The following is a 15,986-nucleotide window of genomic DNA, read 5'->3' on the forward strand; positions in this document are numbered from 1 at the left end:
TTCCGACCAAAGGAGTAGTAGATTGCACACATGTGGCAAATAAAGTGCCATCGGGACAGCCAGGGGCATTCATTAATAGAAAAGGCTACTATTCCATTAATGGGCAGCTTGTATGTGACCACAAGCAAAGGATAAGGCAGGAATATACACACTATCCTGGCACTCTATCCTGGCAACAGTCATGATGCCTACATGCATAGACACTCCCAGGTACCAGGGATGTTCTGTGCACAAGAACCCTTTGATGGCTGACTTCTGGGTGACAAGGATACCCTCTCACAAGATGGCTCATGACCCCAGTCCAAAATCCATGCACTGAGCCAGAGAAGAGGTACAACGAGTGCCGCACTTCCACCAGGGCCCTCGTTGAGCTGATCATTGGTCTGCTCAAAATGAGATTTTGATGTTTGGATGGGGGTCAGAAGGAGGTCGGGGAAGGAGGTCAGTCAAAGGTCCGGGGGGGTTTTGGGGTGATGGGGGTCAGAATTCCGTGTGGGTGGGGGGCGTGGTCCAAGGTCCGGGGACAGGTGGTTGGGAGTCGGAGGTCCAGGGGGGTTGGAGGTCCAGGAAGGTTTGTTGTGGGGGGGGGGGGTGGGGGGGGGGGGTGGTTGCGGGGGTTGGATATCGGGGTGGGGAAGGTTTCGGAAGTCTGTAGGGAGTGGGGGGGGCTCCAAGGTTGTGGGTGGAGGTCAGTTGTAGGTCCAGGGTGTGGGGGGTGTTGGGGGGGTTGGAGGTTACAGGCCATGATGTTTCCTTAAATCTTCTCCGGATACTACAATGAGCTGCACCCCCACCGCCCCACACCCCCACCACCCCCAGCTGCCAGCTGTGCTGGATACAGGCTGCTGATCCTTATGTTCCTTTGCCTGGGATGACTTTGGCAGGCGTCCCCTGGTCACCTGAGGCCATGAGAGCCCTGGAGTGGATGGGGTCTTCTGCACCGTGGTATGGGAGGTTCATCTGTCACTGCAGCACTCAAAGGCATTTATATCAATGGCAGAGGGGTGGACGAGATGCTGTCCCCATCAGAAGCATCCTGAGAGGTCCCCCCGATGGTGACAGCAGCTGCTCATCCACAGCTGTTTGACCCTCCCTGCTGTCCTGAGAGGAACCAGGACCTGGCTGTGACTCCAGGCTCCTCGTCTACTTCTCATCCTGGCCCTGGGCATCAGAGCTCAGAGACAAGCTGATAAAATGCAGGTCAGAACACATACCCAGTATCCCATCAGTGAGCTGCTGGGTTTGGTCTCTCAATGGAGGAAGCCATGCATTCTGAAGAGCAGGCAATTGCAACGCTCATGGCCTGGATGGACTCCTCTGTCCGTGACAGTGTGTGCAGCCCCTTTGGAACCTCTGCCACATCTTCATGTACCTCACGCTGCACAACCAGCATCTGCCACCTGACTGACGGCTGCAGAGGCTCGTCTTCAACTTGGGGCTCAGCATCTAGGTCATCTCCAGCTCTCCTCAGACTGCCAGAAGGTTGCTCCATGTCAGTCTCCATTAGCTGATCTTGTCACTGTGATGTGCTCACACCAGTCTGTGGATTCCTGAGAGCTCACTCACGCATGCCCACTGAAGTGTGTGCATCTACACTGGCGCATGGTGCTCTGAAAAGCTGTGACGCTGCATGCTCCGGGGCTCCCTCCTCCTCCTCAGAGGTTAACTTTGGTCCCTCAGGACTAGTGGCTGCAGCTGCTGATGTTTTACCTGTGGGGGAATCAAACAAGGAGACTGAAGGGCACCATCATCATTGGAGCTGACTTCAGAGGGACACACTGCCTAAAAGCACACACTGGCACCACTGGGAGATGGTAACCAGGGTATAAACCTCAGCCACTTCAATATTGAGACACACATTCCTTCTCAAATTCTGAAAGCCTCCAATGTCCAAAACCATCAATGCTAGCTCCTCGCCACCTTCCCCAATTTCTCTCCACCATCCCCACACCCATTCAGCACTATCTTTGCAGGAAAGAGCTATGCTCCCTCAGATTCTCACCCCTTCAGGACTACCCTCCAACCTCACCTTACCCAGTGCTGCGACTCTGCTGATTCACTGACAGCTCCAGCACTTTGTCCTCCAGAGGGGTGAAAATGGCTAAGTTGGGTTGGCCACCTCTGGTCCTGGCCCTCTCTTGGACAAATTGTCTCCTGCAAATAAAAAGTAACATAGCATTGATCTGCTGTTGGAAAATCCTGCTTTCGAATTGTGCCCAGCATGTCCTTTGTTGGCAACTGACAATTTTTAATGATTCAATGATCCTTGCTAACTAACAGGTATTGCAGTTCATAAGCCCCCCTCTCCCTCTCGAATCCCTCAGTGCCATGCAGAGTGGTATGTCTGTTTCATGTTGCCTTGCACACTTGGCCAAGGAACTAGGCAATCCCACACTTGACACACATCAGACCCTCACATCCTCCCATATAGGTCCATCTGCGAAATGGTTACACACTCACCTTGACAGACCATAAGAGGCCATTGAACCTTTTACGGAACTGCAGTTATGTCTTGTGGACAACCCCATGGCTGCTCATTACTTTTGTGACCTCTGTCCAGGCTACTTTGGTCTGGTTGGGAGGTCTCCTCTGCCCATCCGCAGGCATGAGGACTTCCCGCTGATCAATCACAGCCTGGAGGATGGTTTGCTGGGAGCGTCAAAATATATGTAGGACTGTTCTTGGTCTGGACCCCTCAATAGCCCCTCTCTCTGTCATATAGTGGCCTTACAGTCTCTATGGAGAGACAAGGAGACTTAGAGGATAGAAATTGAATCTGTTCTTAAACACTTGTTATTGATAAGGGGAATGGAACAGGTGCGCTCAAATGTTCTTTCCTCTGGCAAGGGTCCTGACTAATACACTGCAGGCACAATCGTCACCAAAACGTAAAAACTCTTACCTGCTGCTGCTCCAATAATTCAATGGATTTACAAGTCTTCTTATTTCAAACTTCTGCCTCCAGGCCACTAATTGTTGTGCAGTTGCCAGCAACCCATGCCAAGGTGTCTTTAAATGGGTGGCTGTGAACGACTTCTGGTTCACAGCCTGCCCCCTTTCTCCCCAGGTGTCCCACCCTGGGCGCACTATCCACCCTCTATGCAGGTTGTTGGTTGGCTTCTTGCTGGGTGGCCGCTAATTGACTGATAAACGCTTTATTTGGCATCTTTAAAAGGAGTTGATGGGAGTCGGCAAAGCGCACACTTCCAGGTCAGGCTCCTGCACCCCCACAACTGAAAAGTTAAAATTCAGCCCCCGGTAATTTACCTGCTGATTTCTCTTTTACTTTGTGCCAATTTTGGTTTTAACCCGATCTTCTGAACAGGCTGAAAGGTCACCAGCCTAAAGCCAATGGTATCTTCTTTTAGTACGCAGATTGAGGTCTGATGATATTTTTAGGCTCTGAATCCAATTTTAACCCTGTCCTGACCAGGAAAGTTGCTGTGAGGTTCCTCCCAAGATGAAGACAGTGAGAAGAGCATCTGGAACCAGAAGAAGCTGTATAAGATTAGTTACTTTGAGCAGAATATTCCGTCCTGGAGTCTAGGTTTGGTGGTGGGCATGAAAGTGGGAGTGATTTCCGCTGGCGGGTGGGACAGCTGACCATGGGCTATCTTGCACTATTCAGCTCATTAAATACGCATCCATGAGGAACTTGCCAATTCTCATGGCGGGGGCAGGCAGGACGTCGCCTTCCCCGTTTTACCTCATGGGGTTGAAGGTCCGGGTGCCATATTTAAAGGGCACCCAGACAGCCTGCGTTATCCCTTCCATCTTTGCCCAGTCACCGCTCCATCCTTTACCACTAACCCTCCCTCCCTTCCTTGGTAACCCTCCATGCAACTTGCACTGCGACCACCCAGCCTCAAGCATAGGCTGGCATTTACAGACAGTCCCCAACGAAGACAATGCAGCAGCAACTCATCATTAATCATGGAAGAATTCTACCTTGCCAGGTGCACATCACTTATGTGCAGTTTGAAAAGTGAACGCTCTCATTTCTGACTGGCGGGGAACTTAATTTTGTGGGAGAATTTAATTCTGACAAGGTGGCCTGTTAGTGAGCATGCATGACATGCTGATGCATGCAAAGGGCTTCTCGACACTGTTCCTTTAACCCGCCTTTAAAGTCCCAAGAATTTGATTCCTAAAGTTCATCCTGCCATTGGGAAACAGATTTTTGGCCTCACACCAAATTAAGATCACCCGCTCGCCATGCTTCCTGTTGCTGGCAGGACCGGAATATTCTCCCCTTTATTTCTGTTGTAGGACCAGAAGAAGCATTAGTGCTCATCTGGGCCCCACTAGAAAAGTTAACGCATCAACCACTGTGGGCTTCCCTCGCCCCTTCTACCCACCTCTAAGACACTCCTGCAACCCCCTGCTTTATTGTTGACAAACATTTATTTGGTGCTGGCTGATAACCTGCTGCTGTTTGAACCCCTGCTGCTGGCTACATGTCACTTTGTGTCCATTTAGGGAAATCAGCGGTGGTGCACAGAGTTAAAACAGCCTAGGCCTTAGCTACCAATGCTGGGCAGATCTGGTGCTTGCTGTGCTCTTCACCCATCCATACCATGCTTCCTGTTAAAATTCCCTTCCTTGTGTGTAAATTGGTTGCTACATGTCTCTCCATAATTGTAATTATTTGGTTGTGAGCTGCTTTGAGATGTCCTGAGGACATGAGCAATGCAAGATAAATGAATGTTCTCTCTTTTCTTTCAATAGTAACCAGAACATCTCATCCTAAAGACAACACCTTCAACAGTGCAGCACTCCCTCAATACTGCACTGGATTGTCAGTCTTGATTTTTGTGCTTAAGCACTGGAGTGGGACTTGAGCTCAGAATCTTGTGATCCGGCAGCAAGAGTGCTACCAACTGAGCCACAGCTGACACACAAGGGGAGAAAGCGGCAGGACTATGGGGAAAGGGAAACTAATTGAGTATCTCTTTCCAAGACCCAGCAGAGGCATGATGGGCTGAATGGCCTCCTCCTGTATGAACTTACAATCACAAAATTGAGAAGGTTAGAGATGGGTCATGCTGACCTCTCTGTCCTATTGTGTGGTGTGAGCCCACACCAGGCACCTCTTCGTAGCTCGAGTTTAACATCTCCTCCTTGATGGTTTCTAATGGTACTAAAGGGGATAAGTCTGTCTCCATGGATAAATATTTAAGACACAGATTTTCAAATCCAGCTCCCAGATCCTATGGAATGCAAAGGGGATTACACAAAGATGATCATACTTCTGACCCTCCTCACAGGACAGAATGTGCATCATGAACCATGCGAAAGTGCATATGTGGGCATTTGGTGAGAACAAGCACAGGCTCCAAGGCTGAAGATCTGACTAACAAGCACAAATTCAGGTGCCAAGGGAAAATGGCTACTTGATCAAGCTATTGAAGGGATAAGAGTGCTGGTCGGACTGTGCTCCCCAAAAACAGTCAGTATTTTCTTGGGAGGAGGGGAGAATATTGGGATCAAAATGGGAAAATGCAACTGCAGAATTGCTGTTGTGATGAATTGGTCCATCTCTTCATCAAAATCCAGAATGATCCCAAATTCCAGGATTTCGTCAAGTTTTCAGACCACATGAGATAGGAAAAGGCAAAATGGAAAGACCTCATATATGCATGGGGAAATATCTTTTCGTTTCCCTATTGATTTTTGATGCAAGTATCACTGAACATTTCAACTGCTTTTAATGAAGTATATGTAGAATTCTGAATGAACAGAGTTCTTTGCAGTTCTAATCAATGTTTATCCCACAGCAAGGGCAGAATTTTCAGCTCGGCATGCGGGCGCGCACCCGACACACACGAGCGTGAAATAGTGCGATATTTCGGTCGGCAGGTGTATGCGGGAGTCGGCAGTGTGCCCGCTGACAATTAAGAAGTCTGTTAAGCCCATTAACCAATTAATTAAGGTGAAATTTTCCCTCCCCATCCAACCTTATGGTTGGCGAGTGGGCGAATAGACCAAGCAGCCGTTGCATTTTTTGCGAAATCTCATCCACGGGCGGGATCAGGTTTCGAACAGTGATTAAAAAAACAATAAAAATTATTAAAACTTATTTTTAGCATGTCCCCGCTCATGTGACAGAGGCACATGAGGGGACATGTTTTCCTTATTTTTAAAACCTTTATTTTTAATATTAAAAATCTTCAGCTCCCTGAGACATCTCTGTGTTTTCAGGAAGCTTTCACTGAGCACACCCGTGCGCATACGCACACTTCAGCACTCGTACTCCTCCCGCCTCCACCCTGGCAGTGCTGAGGTTATCAGCTCACGTTTCACGCTGGCTGGCTGTTAATTGGCCAACCAGCGTGAAATCACAGTCAGGGCCTGATTGCGGGCTATGGTCCATTGCACGGCCGCTCCTGGGCCTGCTCGCCGCCCCCACCCAGCAAGGTAAAAATTCTGCCCTAGTTGTGGGATAAGCATTGATTAGAACTGCAAAGAACTCTGTTCATTCAGAATTCCACATATACTTCATTAAAAGCAGTTGAAATGTTCAGTGATACTTGCATCAAAAATCAATAGGGAAACGAAAAGATATTTCCCCATGCATGTATGAGGTCTTTCCATTTTGCCTTTTCCTATCTCATGTGGTCTGAAAACTTGACGAAATACTGGAATTTGGGATCATTCTAGATTTTGATGAAGAGATGGACCAATTCATCACAACAGCAATTTGTTTTTATATATCACCTTTCATGTAGTAAAATGTTTCAAGGTGCTTCACAGGAATGTTGTACAGCAACATTTGACACCGAGTTATATAAGGAGATTTGAGGACAAATGAACAAAAGCTTGGTCAAAAAGCTAGGCTTTAAGGAACATCTCAAAGGAAGAACAAGAGGTAGAGAGGCAGAGAGGTTTAAGGAGGCAATTCCAGAGTTCAGGACATTGGCAGATGAAGGCACACCCACCAATGGGGGAGCGATTAAAATTAGGGAGATTCAAGAGGCAGAATTGGAGGAATGCAGATATTTCAAATGTTTGTGGGGCTGGAGGAGATTACAGAGATAGGGAGGGGTAAGGCCATGGAGGGATTTGAAGACAAGGATAAAAGTTTTAAAATCAAGACATAGCTTAAACAGGATCTAATGTAGGTCAGTGAGCACAGGGGTATTGGTGAACATGACTTGGTGTGAATTATGACATGGGCACCAGGATTTTAGATGATAAAATGTTGGAAGCCAACCAAAGGTCTATTGAAATAGTCAAAACTAGAGGTAACAAATGCATGAATGAGGGTTTCAGCAGCGGATTAGCTGATGTACGGATACAGTTGGCTAACATTATGGATATGGAAATAGGCTGTCTTAGTGATGGCATGAATATTTAGTCAGAAGGTCATCGCAAGGTCAAATATGACACCAAGGTTGCCGGGAGAGGGATGAAATCAGTGGCTAGGGAACAGTGTTTGTGATGGGGACCAAAGACTTCCTAAGATTTAGAGGAAATTTCTTCTTGCCAGTATGGAAATTTGGACAAGCATTGTGACAATTTAGGGGCAGTGGAAAGTTTGAGTGATGTTATGATGACATAGAGTTGGCATAACATTGACCAGGAATAACTTAAATATCACTGAAAAGACAGGCATATTGGTGAAGCTTTTCATCTTGCCATCAGGACAAACACAAGAATGCCAAATTTTAAACGATCACAAAAATTGATACTACAGGTGATGAGTATCAAACTATACTGTTGATATCTTGAATTTGGTTCTTGTTGTACCTGTTTCAGGTATACAAGCAGTCTCTTGGTAGTACAGAACTTGAATATTGCTGTAAGAGTGACATTTTGCTGAAGCTTTTCATCTTGCATTCATCAGGACAAACACAAGAATACTAAATTTTGAATGACCACAACAATTTATACTACTAAGCGACTGTTTGTTTACCTGAAACAGAGGTACAAGAAGAACTAAATTCAAGATATCAACAATACAATTCAACTCCAACCGGCCCTCTTTTCTCCTGTAGTATAAACTGTTAAACTTGTATAGAACTTTTCTCAGGCCGTACTTAAAAATACTGTGCACACTTCTGGTTCCTTTGCAGTAAAAATGACATAAAAGTACTGGAGAAAGTACAAAAAATATTTACAAGACTGGTATCACATTCCAGCTGGTTGGAAAGATTGAAAAGGTTGGGGTATTTTTCTTTAGAAAAGCAAAAACTTAGAGGTGACCTAATAGAGATCTTTAAAATTACGAAGGGTAGATGTGAAGAGAATGTTTCCATTTGTAGGAGAATCCAAAACTAGGAGCCAAAACTGAATATAAGATAATTACTAATAAATCAAATAGGAAAATAAGAAGAAATTCCTTTACTCAGGGAATGACTAGAATGTGGACCTTGCAACCACAGAAAGTGGTTGACTTAAATAGCTTAGATGTTTTTAAAATGAAACTAGGTGAGCACATGTGAGAAGAGACAACAGAAAGAAATGCTGAGAGGCTGAGATGTGGTAGCTAGAGTGGGAGGAGACTCATGTTAAATATAAATACCAGCACAGATAGCTGGGCTGAGAAGACTGTTTCTGCACTACATATTATATATAATTTTATGTAACATACTCAGTGTTTTCAAGATTTGGAGTATATATTGGACCTCGTTATGCCTGTTTTAATGATGAAAAATGGGCATAACGAAGCCCATTAGGATTTCATGCCGTGCTCTTTCCCCTCCCTTTAGGCCAGGCTTAGACAATAGCTAGTGACAGCCGGACAGGTGGCACAAAGGTCAATCCACCAGCTGGCTGAGCTGCCTCAATTCAGAAAAACTAGGCACATAAATACGTAATAAGTTGATTTTCCAGAACTCTGGGTAGAATTTTCCCCCCCATCCCAGGGTTGTGCAGGGTTGAGCGCGGACCTGATTGGCACCCCCGATTGGGTTGGCGCTGTCATTTTACGTGGGCGGGCCAATTAAGGCCCGCCCAGCATGACGCGCACCCAGAAGCGCTGTACGCTCTCTGTACGGGCGAGGGTGGGGGTTCCTTGAGTCGGGAGTGCGCTCTTTCGCACATGCGCGCAAAAGAGCGCAGAAATCTCCCTGAGGCACAGAGGCGCCTCAGGGAGATTAGTTTTAAGTTTTAACAGTTGATGAAGTGTTGAAAAAATTTTTATGATATGTCCCCTCTGGTGAAACTGTCATATGGGCTAGGACATGTGCATTAATTTCAATAAAAATTTTTGAAAAAATTTTAAATCATTCATGAAACCTCATCCCGCCCGTGGATGAGGTTCCATGAAAAATACAAAGGCCGCCTGGGCTCTTCGCCTGCCCGCCAACCTTAAGTTGGACGGGCAGCTGCGTTAATTATTTTAATTGTTAGCTAAATGGCCTTAATAGACCCGCCAAACTGAAAATCTAAATGATGCGTGTTGAAGTTGGGATGCACGCCCGACGACACCCTGTGTCATTTTACGCCTCAGCGAGCAGTCCCCGCCCCCCGCTCACCGAGCCAAAGATTCTCCCCTCTGCCTCTCAGGAAGACCAAGGGTGGAATTTTGCAGCCCTGTTTTGGCGGGGGCAGGGCTGTAAAATGCGGTGAGCCGTTTAAAAGTCCATTGACTTTGGCAGGACCATAAAATTCTGCCAGCGTAAAATTCATCCCCAAGCTTCCAAGGCATAAAGGTAATTGTCCAAAAATCCCAGATAACTGTATTCTGCCCCTTTACCATTGCTGGTCATCCAGGGCTTTCCTGGGGAGGAGTGGGGGAGGTGGGTGCGAAAGCCAAGAAGCAAAGAAAAAAGGATTTCCAAAATCATAGCAAGAGAAGGAATATTGCACAGCTCAAAATAACTGTGTTGAGTTCTGAAAATTTACTTTTGCCTTTTTACTGCCAAACAGCTCTGTATGTGATCACCACTGGACATCAGTGAGGTAGTAGTGACAAAACAAAAACAGAATTACCTGGAAAAACTCAGCAGGTCTGGCAGCATCGGCGGAGAAGAAAAGAGTTGACGTTTCGAGTCCTCATGACCCTTCAGCAGAACTGAGTAAAGTTAGGAGAGGGGTGAAATATAAATAGTGACAAAACTTGGAACATGGGACATAACCATTTCTTTGCTGCCTAATTTAGATTCGCCTGCCCTGAAATCCAGTTCTGCCATTCACCAGAGACAGGAGAAAATTGAGCAGGCGCTGAAATTGAAGGGGATCTGGCTTAACTGATCACCACCCAATTCAGAAAAGGCCAGTATGCAGGTACAGCAAGTAATTAGGAAAGCCAATAGAATGTTATCACTTATTGTGTGGGGAATTGAATACAAAAGTAGGGAGGTTATGCTTCAGTTTTAAAGGGCACTGGTGAGACCATATTTGGAGTACTGTGTACAGTAATGGTCTCCTTATTTAAGGAAAGATGTAAATGTGTTAGAAACAGTTCAGAGATGGTTTACTAGGCTAATACCTGGATTGGGCAGATTGTCTTATGAGGAAACGTTGGACAGTTTAGGCTTGTATCCACTGGAGTTTAGAAGAGTAAGGGGTGACTTGATTGAAACCTTTAAGATCCTGAGGGATCGTAACAGAGTTGATGTGGAAAGCATGTCTCCTCTTGTGGAAGAATCTAGAACTAGGGGTCATGGTTTAAAACTGAGGTATTGCTCATTAAAGACAGAGATGAGGAGAGATTTTTTCTCTCAAAGGTTCCTGAGTCTTTGGAACTCTCTTCCTAAAATACAGTGGAGCAGGGTCTTTGAATATTTTTAAGGCAGAGCTAGATAGATTCTTGATTAACAAGAGGGTAAAAGGTTATTGGGGGTAGGCGGGAGGTTACAGTCAGATCAGCCATGATCTTATTGAATGGCGGAGCAGGCTTAAACTCCTGCCCCTAGTTCATATGAACGTATGTTCATATTTCCCGTGCATTGCCTGTTATTTACAGGAAAATCCTGTGAAATCCTGTAAACCCTTTGCTCCTCAATGGTTTAATCAGTAAATATACTGAAGAGCATGGCAAAAAGCACAGGAGATAATCCTGAATTCAAGCTGGTCACCATCCAGTGATCTCCAAAGTAAAGTGTGCATGGGGGATATCAGTGAGGGCAGGTTGAATATGTGTGTAACTAACTGAAGCCACTGACGAATGATCTCTTGGGTGAGATGTGAGGGCATCTGGGTGCCCATGGAGTCATCAGCCAGTTTAAGCCACCACCTTCAGGAGAGGGGGCAAGTGATTTCCTTTGTCTATTCCTGATATTGGTTAACAAAGTGTTTTCTGTGTAGAATAGAGAACTATAAACCATTTCTGAATTCTTTGTTAGGTATCCTTTGGATTCATTCAGCTTTAGTGCAGAAATTATTCAGCAATCAATAAATTGTTATTAGTGATAGCTAGGAAAACAACTCCATGGAGGGCACAAGAAGGGAAAAGCTTCAGCTCTTGCCACATGGTGTTAGATTTATATTTGTTTCTTTCATAGCTTGGACTCTTTTTTTAGTATGCCAAGTTTTAAAGCTGCTCTGAATCAGGGCATGTGTGAGATGGTAGTGAAAGTGTAGATAGTCGTTTGACTTTTTCTGCTGCCTCAGAGGCAGACTGTGACTTTTTTTTGACTTGTTTCCCCTCAGGGAAATGTTATTTTCTCCCAGGTTGCTGCCAGTTTAAAAATACCGCAGTGAACTTGTCACCTTTGTTACAGAATGTGGTTTAGGTTCTGCCTCTGGGTCAGTGGTAATCTCTCCTGCTCCCCTGGGTAATAGCGCAGAGGCCTATTGATATGCACAAGGTGTAAAAAACAATGACTTGGGTGCTAAATGTTGAAAGTGAACCTTGGTAGCCTTGAATGTTTATTCAACATAGGTGTTGAATGCATGGCTGAACCTTAGTAAATTCATTTGGTGCATTAAAATAGAAATATGTGTTTTCTCAACATAGTTCCCTTTATTTTCCTTTTATTGACTCTATCCCAGGATTGCAACATTTTCAAATCTACTGAATATTGAATTCTGTTGTGTTAACTCTGAATAATCTGATCTTCAGCATCCAATAGCATTGCCATGGCTCCACACATTATGGGATGCTAAGTCCTTAGGCTTACAGATAATGCACAGGATACATTTAATATCCTAGGCCAGAGTATAACACTCGTCGGGCAGGCATGTACCCGACCTGCACGAGCGTAAAATGACGTGCGATATTTCGGTTAGCAGGCACGCGTGGTAATCGGCAGCACACCCACTGACAATTAAAAGGCTTATTAAGGCCATTAATAGTGTAATTGATTTAAATTTTTTGCTGGCCTGTCCAACCTTATGGTTGGCAGGCAGGTGAAAAGGCCAAGCTGCCTTTGCATTTTTGGCGAAACCTCATCCACGGGTGAGATGAGGTTCCGACCAGTGATTTAAAGAAAAAGTAAAACTTTTAACACTCATATTTAACATGTCCCTGCTCATGTGACAGAGTCACATGAGGAGACATGTTTTTTTTTATCATTTCAGAAATCTTTATTTTAGTTTTCAAAACTCTTTGTCTCCTTGAGGCAGCTCTGTGCCTCAGGGAGCTTTTCCAGCACACATCCGTACGCATGCATGAACTTGCACTCTTGCTCTCACCCCGCCGCCCCCACACAGGCAGTGCTGGGCGCTGCTGCGCGTGTTTCAGGCTTAATTGACCTGCCAGCGTAAAATTGCAGTCTAGCCCCGATCGCGGGCAGCGGTCAGCTTCCCGTCCAGTCCTGCCCGCCCCCGCTGAGCCCACCCGACGAGGGCAAAATTCTGCCCATAATTTCAGCAGGTAAGCTTGTGCAATGCCCACTATGATTGTACTTTTTAAGCAAAATAATGCCTGAAAGCATTTGAAATGTATATTTCAAGGATTCTTTGCTGGAAAAGGTTACCAAGGACATTCTAAAAAGGATTATTTTATATTTGCTTTTGACAGAATTGAAGAATTGTTTTTGCTGTCTAATTAACATTCAAAGAGACGGCTCGATGACATTATTGGCGTCACAATATAAATTTAGCTGGAAGTGAGTAGCAGGCCTGTTGCTGGCTGCCTAACAACTGATCTGAGGCAGGCGTTGCTGGCTTCAAAGTTAAGTGCTAAAGGTCTGCTCTTAATTCAGAATCTGCGGATCTGATAAGCAGGAGTACACTTTTCAGGGCTCACCAGGAAGCCGCCAGACTCTTCCAGATCCGATCTCTGCCTGGAGCCTGCTGTTGTCTTCCTGCATCCCCAACATTCACTCAGAGTACAAGCTCCAGCCTTTCCCTGAGATTCCTGAGTGAATGACCCAGGGGTGTCCAGCTGCCATTCCTCCTTTCTTCAGGTGCCCGAGGTCCCTGAGCCAAATCATTAAGGGGAAGACGCACCTGGGGGGATGTCGAGGTGCCTCGTTTCCCACTCGCTTTGCCACTGCAAGAGCTCACCCAACATCAATCATGAGCAGTTGCCCCATCCCAATCGTAGTTGGAACTGATGTGTAGGGGATGATCTGACTGCACTCTCCTGTTCTCCATATATTTCATTTTCCCAATTTCAAGTAAATATGCATTTGCCTTTTCAAACTATTAAATTTTTTTCACTGGATGTGGATGTCACTGGCTAGGCCAGCATTTATTGCCCATCCCTGATTGCCCTTGAGAAGGTGGTGGTGAGCTGCCTTCTTGAACCGCTGCAGTCCATGTGGTGTTGGTACACCCACAGTGCTGTTAGGGGGTGAGTTTCAGGATTTTGACACAGTGACACTGAAGGAATGGAGATATATTTCCAAGACACAATGATGTGTGTCTTGGAGAACTTCCAGGTGGTGGTGTTTCCATGCATCTGCTGCCCTTGTCCTTCTAGGCGGTAGAGGTCGCTGGTTTGGAAGGTGCTGTTGAAGGAGCCTTGGTGAGTAGCTGCAATGCATCTTGTAGATGGTACACACTGCTGCTACTGTACATCAGTGGTGGAGGGAGTGAACGTTTAAGCTGGTAGGTGGGGTGCCAATCAAGCAGGCTGCATTGTCCTGCATGCTGTCAAGCTTTTGAGTGTTATTGAAGCTGCGCTCATTCAGGCAAGTAGAGAGTATTCCATCATACTCTTGACTTATGCCTTTGGTGGACAGGCTTTGGGGAGTGGGAGGTGAATTACACATTGCAGGATTCCTAGCCTCTGACCTGCTCTTGTAGCCACAGTATTTATATGGCTGGTCCAGTTCAGTTTCTGGTCAATGGTAACCCCTAGGATGTTGATATTGGGGGATTCAGCGATGGCAATGCTATTGAATGTCAAGGGGAGATGGTTACATACTCAATTGTTGGAGATGGTCATTGCCTGTCCCTTATGTGTTGCTAATGTTACTTGTCACTTATCAGCCCAAGCCTGGATATTGTCCAGGTCATGCTGCATATGGACATGGACTGCTTCAGTATCTGAGAAGTCACGAATGATTCTGAACATTGTGCAATCATCAGCGATCATCCCCACTTCTGACCTTATGGTGGAGGAAAGGTCTTTGATGAAGCAGCTGAAGATGGTTGGGCCTAGCACGCTAGCTTGAGGAACGCCTAGTGTGATATCCTGGCACTAAAATGATTGATCTCCAACAACCATAACCATCTTCCATTGTGCTAGGTATGACTCCAACCAGTGGAGGGTTTCCCCCTGATTTCCATTGACTTCAGTTTTGCTAGGGCTCCTTGATGCCACACTTAATCAAATGCTGCCTTGGTGTCAAGGGCAGTCACTCTCACCTCACCTCTTGAGGTCAGCTCTTTTGTCCATGTTTGGACCAAGACTGTAATGAGGTCAGGAGCTGAGTGGCCCTGGCAGAACACAAGCTGAGCGTCAGTGAACAGTTTATTGCTGTGTAAATGCCATTTGATAGCACTGTCAAGGACACCTTCCATCACTCTGCTGATTTTTGGGAGTAGACGGACAGGGCAGTAATTGGTCGGATTTCAGTTGTTCTGCTTTATGTGGACAGGACATATATGGGCAATTTTCAGGTAGATGCCAGCGTTGTAAATGTACTGGAACAGCTTGGCTAGGGCCATGGTTAGTTCTGGAGCAGAAGTCTTCAGTATTATTGCCAGAATATTGTCAGGGCCCATAGCCTTTGCAGTATTCAGTGCCTTCAGCCATTTCTTGATGTTATGTGGAGAGTGAATAGAATTGGCTGATGACTGGCATCTGTGATGGTGGGGACCTCCGGAGGAGGCCGAGATGGATCATTCACTCAGTACTTCTGGCTGAAGATTGCAGCAAATTCTTCAGCCTTATCTTTTGCACTGATGTGATGGTCTCCCCCATCACTGAGAATGACAATATTTGTGGAGTCTCCTCAGTGAGTTGTTCAATTGTCCGCTATGATACATGATTGGATGCAGCAGGACTGCAGAGCTTAGATCTGATCCATTGTTTGTGGGATTGTTTGGCTCTGACTATCGCTTGCTGCTTCTGTTCTTTGGCACACAAATATCCCTATATTATAGCTTTACCAAGTTGACACCTCATTTTTAGGTGTCCCTGGTACTGCTCCTGGCATGCCCTCCTGCACTCTTCATTGAACCAGGGTTGGTCCACTGGCATGGTGGTAACGGTGGAATGGGGGATAGGCCGGGCCATGAGGTTACAGATTGTGGTTGAGTACAATTCTGCTGCTGCTGATGGCCCACAGAGCCTCATGGATGTCCAGTTTTGAATTGCTAGATCTGTTTGAAAACTATCCCATTTAGCACGCTGGTAGTGCCACACAACACGATGGAGGGTATCTGCAATCTGAAGACGGGACTTCGTCTCCACAAGGACTGTGTTGTAGTCACTCCTACAGATACTGTCATGGACATATGCACCTGCGGCAGGCAGGTTGGTAAGGATGAAGTCAAGTATGTTTTTCCCTCTTGTTGGTTCCCTCACCATCTGCGGCAGACCCGGTCTAGCAGCTATGTCCTTTAGGACTCAGTCAGCTCGGTCAGTAGTGGTGCAACTGAGGCACCCTTGGTAATTGATATTGAGTACCCCACCCAAAGTA

This window comes from Cetorhinus maximus, chromosome 3, assembly GCF_964194155.1.
Source record: "Cetorhinus maximus chromosome 3, sCetMax3.hap1.1, whole genome shotgun sequence".
In the NCBI taxonomy this organism is placed as follows: Eukaryota; Metazoa; Chordata; class Chondrichthyes; order Lamniformes; family Cetorhinidae; genus Cetorhinus; species Cetorhinus maximus.